Source organism: Dunckerocampus dactyliophorus, chromosome 17 (assembly GCF_027744805.1).
Source record: "Dunckerocampus dactyliophorus isolate RoL2022-P2 chromosome 17, RoL_Ddac_1.1, whole genome shotgun sequence".
Taxonomy (NCBI): domain Eukaryota; kingdom Metazoa; phylum Chordata; class Actinopteri; order Syngnathiformes; family Syngnathidae; genus Dunckerocampus; species Dunckerocampus dactyliophorus.
This window is the reverse complement of record NC_072835.1, coordinates 105,850-115,438: the sequence shown is the minus strand read 5'-3', so window position 1 is coordinate 115,438 and position 9,589 is coordinate 105,850.

The following is a 9,589-nucleotide window of genomic DNA, read 5'->3' as shown; positions in this document are numbered from 1 at the left end:
TTAAACTCTATAACCTCTATCCAAACTCTAGTATTTTAACTCTATAACCTCTATCCAAACTCTAGTATTTAAACTCTATAACTTCTGTCCAAACTCTAGTATCCCAACTCAAACTCTATAACATCTATCCAAACTATGCTATCCAAACTCTAGTATTTAAATTCTATAACCTCTAACCAAACTCTAGTATCCAAACTCTATAACCTCGATCCAAACTCTAGTATCTTAACTCTATAACCTCTATCCAAACTCTAGTATTTAAACTCTATAACCTCGATCCAAACTCTATTATTTAAATTCTATAACCTCTATCCAAACTCTAGTATCCAAACTCTATAACCTCTATCCAAACTCTAGTATCCAAACTCTATAACCTCTGTCCAAACTCTAGTATTTAAACCCTATAACTTCTATCCAAACTCTAGTATTTAAACTCTATAACCTCGATCAAAACTCTAGTATCTAAATTCTATAACCTCTATTCAAACTCTAGTATTTAAACTCTATAACCTCTATCTAAACTCAAGTATTTAAACTCTACACCCTCTATTCAAACTCTAGTATTTAAACTCTATAACCTCAATCCAAACTCTGGTATCCAAACTCTATAACCTCTATCAAAACTCTAGTATTTAAACTCTATAACCTCTATCCAAACTCTAGTATTTAAACTCTATAACCTCTATCCAAACTCTAGTATCCCAACTCAAACTCTATAACATCTATCCAAACTATGCTATCCAAACTCTAGTATTTAAATTCTATAACCTCTATCCAAACTCTAGTATTTAAACTCTATAACCTCTATCCAAACTCTAGTATCTAAACTCTATAAACTCTATCCAAACTCTAGTATTTAAACTCTATAACCTCTATCCAAACTCTAGTATCCAAACTCTATAACCTCGATCCAAACTCTTGTATTTAAACTCTATAACCTCTATCCAAACTCTAGTATCCAATCTCTATAACCTCTATCCAAACTCTAGTATTAAAACTCTATAACCTTGATCCAAACTCTAGTATCCAAATTCTATAACCTCTATCCAAACTCTAGTATCCAAACTCTATAACCTCTATCCAAACTCTAGTATTTAAACTCTATAACCTCTATCCAAACTCTAGTATTTAAACTCTATAACCTATGTCCAAACTCTAGTATCCAAACTCTATAACCTCTATCCAAACTCTAGTATTTAAACTCTATAACCTCTATCCAAACTCCAGTATCCAAACTCTATAACCTCTATCCAAATTCTAGTATCCAAACTCTATAACCTCTATCCAAACTCTACTATCCAAACTCTAGTATTTAAACTCTATAACCTCTATCCAAACTCTAGTATTTTAACTCTATAACCTCTATCCAAACTCTAGTATTTAAACTCTATAACTTCTGTCCAAACTCTAGTATCCCAACTCAAACTCTATAACATCTATCCAAACTATGCTATCCAAACTCTAGTATTTAAATTCTATAACCTCTAACCAAACTCTAGTATCCAAACTCTATAACCTCGATCCAAACTCTAGTATCTTAACTCTATAACCTCTATCCAAACTCTAGTATTTAAACTCTATAACCTCGATCCAAACTCTATTATTTAAATTCTATAACCTCTATCCAAACTCTAGTATCCAAACTCTATAACCTCTATCCAAACTCTAGTATCCAAACTCTATAACCTCTGTCCAAACTCTAGTATTTAAACCCTATAACTTCTATCCAAACTCTAGTATTTAAACTCTATAACCTCGATCAAAACTCTAGTATCTAAATTCTATAACCTCTATTCAAACTCTAGTATTTAAACTCTATAACCTCTATCTAAACTCAAGTATTTAAACTCTACACCCTCTATTCAAACTCTAGTATTTAAACTCTATAACCTCAATCCAAACTCTGGTATCCAAACTCTATAACCTCTATCAAAACTCTAGTATTTAAACTCTATAACCTCTATCCAAACTCTAGTATTTAAACTCTATAACCTCTATCCAAACTCTAGTATCCCAACTCAAACTCTATAACATCTATCCAAACTATGCTATCCAAACTCTAGTATTTAAATTCTATAACCTCTATCCAAACTCTAGTATTTAAACTCTATAACCTCTATCCAAACTCTAGTATCCCTACTCTATAACCTCTATCCAAACTCTAGTATCTAAACTCTATAAACTCTATCCAAACTCTAGTATTTAAACTCTATAACCTCTATCCAAACTCTAGTATCCAAACTCTATAACCTCGATCCAAACTCTTGTATTTAAACTCTATAACCTCTATCCAAACTCTAGTATCCAATCTCTATAACCTCTATCCAAACTCTAGTATTAAAACTCTATAACCTTGATCCAAACTCTAGTATCCAAATTCTATAACCTCTATCCAAACTCTAGTATCCAAACTCTATAACCTCTATCCAAACTCTAGTATTTAAACTCTATAACCTCTATCCAAACTCTAGTATTTAAACTCTATAACCTATGTCCAAACTCTAGTATCCAAACTCTATAACCTCTATCCAAACTCTACTATCCAAACTCGAGTATTTAAACTCTATAACCTCTATCCAAACTCTAGTATTTTAACTCTATAACCTCTATCCAAACTCTAGTATTTAAACTCTATAACTTCTATCCAAACTCTAGTATCCAAATTCTTTAACCTCTATCCAAACTCTAGTATTTAAACTCTATAACTTCTATCCAAACTCTAGTATCCAAACTCTATAACCTCTATCCAAACTCTAGTATTTAAACTCTATAACCTCTATCCAAACTCTAGTATTTAAACTCTATCACCTCTATTAAACTCTAGTATCCCAACTCTATAACCTCTATCCAAACTCTAGTATTTAAACTCTATAACCTCTATCCAAACTCTAGTATTTAAACTCTATAACCTCTATCCAAACTCTAGTATCCAAACTCTATAACCTCGATCCAAACTCTAGTATCTAAATTCTATAACCTCTATCCAAACTCTACTATCCAAACTCTATAACCTCTATCAAAATTCTACTATCCAATCTCTATAACCTCTATCCAAACTCTACTATCCAAACTCTATATCCCCTATCCAAACTCTAGTATTTAAACTCTATAACCTCGATCCAAAATCTCGTATTTCAACTCTATAACCTCTATCCAAACTCTACTATCCAAACTCTATAACCTCTATCCAAACTCTAGTATTAAAACTCTATAACCTCTATCCAAACTCTAGTATACAAGCTCTATAACCTCTATCCAAACTCTAGTATCCAAACTCTATAACCTATGTCCAAACTCTCGTATCCAAACTCTATAACCTCTATCCAAACTCTACTATCCAAACTCTAGTATTTAAACTCTATAACCTCTATCCAAACTCTAGTATTTTAACTCTATAACCTCTATCCAAACTCTAGTATTTAAACTCTATAACTTCTGTCCAAACTCTAGTATCCCAACTCAAACTCTATAACATCTATCCAAACTATGCTATCCAAACTCTAGTATTTAAATTCTATAACCTCTATCCAAACTCTAGTATTTAAACTCTATAACCTCTATCCAAACTCTAGTATCCAAACTCTATAACCTCTATCCAAACTCTAGTATCTAAACTCTATAACCTCTATTCAAACTCTAGTATTTAAACTCTATAACCTCTATCCAAACTCTAGTATTTAAACTCTATAACCTCTATCCAAACTCTAGTATTTAAACTCTATAACCTCGATCCAAACTCTATTATTTAAATTCTATAACCTCTATCCAAACTCTAGTATCCAAACTCTATAACCTCTATCCAAACTCTCGTATCCAAACTCTATAACCCCTATCCAAACTCTAGTATTTAAACTCTATAACCTCTATCCAAACTCTAGTATACAAGCTCTATAACCTCTATCCAAACTCTAGTATCCAAACTCTATAACCTCTGTCCAAACTCTAGTGTTTTAACTCTATAACCTCAATCCAAACTCTAGTATCCAAACTCTATCACCTCTATCCAAACTATGCTATCCAAACTCTAGTATTTAAACTCTATAACTTCTATCCAAACTCTAGTATCCAAACTCTATAACCTCTATCCAAACTCTAGTATTTAAACTCTATAACTTCTATCCAAACTCTAGTATCCAAACTCTATAACCTCTATCCAAACTCTAGTATCCCAACTCAAACTCTATAACATCTATCCAAACTATGCTATCCAAACTCTAGTATTTAAATTCTATAACCTCTATCCAAACTCTAGTATTTAAACTCTATAACCTCTATCCAAACTCTAGTATCTAAACTCTATAAACTCTATCCAAACTCTAGTATTTAAACTCTATAACCTCTATCCAAACTCTAGTATCCAAACTCTATAACCTCTATCCAAACTCTAGTATTTAAACTCTAAAACCTCTATCCAAACTCTAGTATTTAAACTCTATTACCTCTATCCAAACTCTAGTATTTAAACTCTATAACTTCTGTCCAAACTCTAGTATCCCAACTCAAACTCTATAACATCTATCCAAACTATGCTATCCAAACTCTAGTATTTAAATTCTATAACCTCTATCCAAACTCTAGTATTTAAACTCTATAACCTCTATCCAAACTCTAGTATCCAAACTCTATAACCTCTATCCAAACTCTAGTATCTAAACTCTATAACCTCTATTCAAACTCTAGTATTTAAACTCTATAACCTCTATCCAAACTCTAGTATTTAAACTCTATAACCTCTATCCAAACTCTAGTATTTAAACTCTATAACCTCTATCCAAACTCTAGTATCCAAACTCTATAACCTCTATCCAAACTCTAGTATTTAAACTCTAAAACCTCTATCCAAACTCTAGTATTTAAACTCTATTACCTCTATCCAAACTCTAGTATTTAAACTCTATAACCTCTATCCAAACTCCAGTATCCAAACTCTATAACGTCTATCCAAACTCTAGTATTTAAACTCTATAACCTATGTCCAAACTCTAGTATCCAAACTCTATAACCTCTATCCAAACTCTACTATCCAAACTCTAGTATTTAAACTCTATAACCTCTATCCAAACTCTAGTATTTAAACTCTATCAACTCTATGAAACTCTAGTATCCAAACTCTATAACCTCTATCCAAACTCTAGTATTTAAACTCTATAACCTCTACCCAAACTCTAGTATTTAAACTCTATAACCTCTATCCAAACTCTAGTATTTAAACTCTATCAACTCTATGAAACTCTAGTATCCAAACTCTATAACCTCTATCCAAACTCTAGTATTTAAACTCTATAACCTCTACCCAAACTCTAGTATTTAAACTCTATAACCTCTATCCAAACTCTAGTATTTAAACTCTATAACCTCTACCCAAACTCTAGTATTTAAACTCTATAACCTCTGTCCAAACTCTAGTATCCAAACTCTTTAAGATCTATCCAAACTATGCTATCCAAACTCTAGTATTTAAACTCTATAACCTCTATCCAAACTCTAGTATCCAAACTCTATAACCTCTATCCAAACTCTAGTATCCAAACTCTATAACCTCTGTCCAAACTCTAGTATCCAAACTATATAACGTCTGTCCAAACTCTAGTATTTAAACTCTATAACCTCTGTCCAAACTCTAGTATTAAAACTCTATGACCTCTATCCAAACTCTAGTATTTAAATTCTATAACCTCTATCCAAACTCTAGTATTTAAACTCTATAACTTCTGTCCAAACTCTCGTATCCAAACTCTATAACCCCTATCCAAACTCTAGTATTTAAACTCTATAACTTCTATCCAAACTCTAGTATCCAAACTCTATAACCTCTATCCAAACTATGCTATCAAAACTCTAGTATTTAAACTCTATAACCTCTATCCAAACTCTAGTATCCAAACTCTATAACCTCGATCCAAACTCTAGTATCTAAATTCTATAACCTCTATCCAAACTCTAGTATTTAAACTCTATAACCTCTATCCAAACTCTAGTATACAAGCTCTATAACCTCTATCCAAACTCTAGTATCCAAACTCTATAACCTCTGTCCAAACTCTAGTATTTTAACTCTATAACCTCTATCCAAACTCTAGTATTTAAACTCTATAACCTCGATCAAAACTCTAGTATCTAAATTCTATACCCTCTATTCAAACTCTAGTATTTAAACTCTATAACCTCAATCCAAACTCTGGTATCCAAACTCTATAACCTCTATCAAAACTCTAGTATTTAAACTCTATAACCTCTATCCAAACTCTAGTATTTAAACTCTATAACCTCAATCCAAACTCTAGTATCCAAACTCTATCACCTCTATCCAAACTATGCTATCCAAACTCTAGTATTTAAACTCTATAACTTCTATCCAAACTCTAGTATCCAAACTCTATAACCTCTATCCAAACTCGAGTATTTAAACTCTATAACTTCTATCCAAACTCTAGTATCCAAACTCTATAACCTCTACCCAAACTCTAGTATTTAAACTCTATAACCTCTGTCCAAACTCTAGTATCCAAACTCTTTAAGATCTATCCAAACTATGCTATCCAAACTCTAGTATTTAAACTCTATAACCTCTATCCAAACTCTAGTATCCAAACTCTATAACCTCTATCCAAACTCTAGTATCCAAACTCTATAACCTCTGTCCAAACTCTAGTATCCAAACTATATAACGTCTGTCCAAACTCTAGTATCCAAACTCTATAACCTCTATCCAAACTCTAGTATCCAAACTCTATAACCTCTAACCAAACTCTAGTATTTAAACTCTATAACTTCTATCCAAACTCTAGTATCCAAACTCTATAACCTCTATCCAAACTCTAGTATCCAAACCCTATAACCTCTATCCAAACTCTAGTATTTAAACTCTATAACCTCTACCCAAACTCTAGTATTTAAACTCTATAACCTCTGTCCAAACTCTAGTATCCAAACTCTTTAAGATCTATCCAAACTATGCTATCCAAACTCTAGTATTTAAACTCTATAACCTCTATCCAAACTCTAGTATCCAAACTCTATAACCTCTATCCAAACTCTAGTATCCAAACTCTATAACCTCTGTCCAAACTCTAGTATCCAAACTATATAACGTCTGTCCAAACTCTAGTATTTAAACTCTATAACCTCTGTCCAAACTCTAGTATTAAAACTCTATGACCTCTATCCAAACTCTAGTATTTAAATTCTATAACCTCTATCCAAACTCTAGTATTTAAACTCTATAACCTCTATCCAAACTCTAGTATCTAAACTCTATAAACTCTATCCAAACTCTAGTATTTAAACTCTATAACCTCTGTCCAAACTCTAGTATTAAAACTCTATGACCTCTATCCAAACTCTAGTATTTAAACTCTATAACCTCTGTCCAAACTCTAGTATTAAAACTCTATGACCTCTATCCAAACTCTAGTATTTAAATTCTATAACCTCTATCCAAACTCTAGTATTTAAACTCTATAACCTCTATCCAAACTCTAGTATCTAAACTCTATAAACTCTATCCAAACTCTAGTATACAAGCTCTATAACCTCTATCCAAACTCTAGTATCCAAACTCTATAACCTATGTCCAAACTCTCGTATCCAAACTCTATAACCTCTATCCAAACTCTACTATCCAAACTCTAGTATTTAAACTCTATAACCTCTATCCAAACTCTAGTATTTTAACTATATAACCTCTATCCAAACTCTAGTATTTAAACTCTATAACTTCTGTCCAAACTCTAGTATCCCAACTCAAACTCTATAACATCTATCCAAACTATGCTATCCAAACTCTAGTATTTAAATTCTATAACCTCTATCCAAACTCTAGTATTTAAACTCTATAACCTCTATCCAAACTCTAGTATCCAAACTCTATAACCTCTATCCAAACTCTAGTATCTAAACTCTATAACCTCTATTCAAACTCTAGTATTTAAACTCTATAACCTCTATCCAAACTCTAGTATTTAAACTCTATAACCTCTATCCAAACTCTAGTATTTAAACTCTATAACCTCTATCCAAACTCTAGTATCCAAACTCTATAACCTCTATCCAAACTCTAGTATTTAAACTCTATAACTTCTATCCAAACTCTAGTATCCAAACTCTATAACCTCTATCCAAACTCTAGTATTTAAACTCTATAACCTCTATCCAAACTCTAGTATCCAAACTCTATAACCTCTATCCAAACTCTAGTATTTAAACTCTATAACCTCTATCCAAACTCTAGTATTTAAACTCTATAACCTCTATCCAAACTCCAGTATCCAAACTCTATAACGTCTATCCAAACTCTAGTATTTAAACTCTATAACCTATGTCCAAACTCTAGTATTTAAACTCTATTACCTCTATCCAAACTCTAGTATCCAAACTCTATAACGTCTATCCAAACTCTAGTATTTAAACTCTATAACCTCTATCCAAACTCTAGTATTTAAACTCTATAACCTCTATCCAAACTCCAGTATCCAAACTCTATAACCTCTATCCAAACTCTAGTATTTAAACTCTATAACCTCTATCCAAACTCTAGTATTTAAACTCTATAACCTCTATCCAAACTCCAGTATCCAAACTCTATAACCTCTATCCAAATTCTAGTATCCAAACTCTATAACCTCTATCCAAACTCTACTATCCAAACTCTAGTATTTAAACTCTATAACCTCTATCCAAACTCTAGTATTTTAACTCTATAACCTCTATCCAAACTCTAGTATTTAAACTCTATAACTTCTGTCCAAACTCTAGTATCCCAACTCAAACTCTATAACATCTATCCAAACTATGCTATCCAAACTCTAGTATTTAAATTCTATAACCTCTAACCAAACTCTAGTATCCAAACTCTATAACCTCGATCCAAACTCTAGTATCTTAACTCTATAACCTCTATCCAAACTCTAGTATTTAAACTCTATAACCTCGATCCAAACTCTATTATTTAAATTCTATAACCTCTATCCAAACTCTAGTATCCAAACTCTATAACCTCTATCCAAACTCTAGTATCCAAACTCTATAACCTCTGTCCAAACTCTAGTATTTAAACCCTATAACTTCTATCCAAACTCTAGTATTTAAACTCTATAACCTCGATCAAAACTCTAGTATCTAAATTCTATAACCTCTATTCAAACTCTAGTATTTAAACTCTAAAACCTCTATCTAAACTCAAGTATTTAAACTCTACACCCTCTATTCAAACTCTAGTATTTAAACTCTATAACCTCAATCCAAACTCTGGTATCCAAACTCTATAACCTCTATCAAAACTCTAGTATTTAAACTCTATAACCTCTATCCAAACTCTAGTATTTAAACTCTATAACCTCTATCCAAACTCTAGTATCCCAACTCAAACTCTATAACATCTATCCAAACTATGCTATCCAAACTCTAGTATTTAAATTCTATAACCTCTATCCAAACTCTAGTATTTAAACTCTATAACCTCTATCCAAACTCTAGTATCTAAACTCTATAAACTCTATCCAAACTCTAGTATTTAAACTCTATAACCTCTATCCAAACTCTAGTATCCAAACTCTATAACCTCGATCCAAACTCTTGTATTTAAACTCTA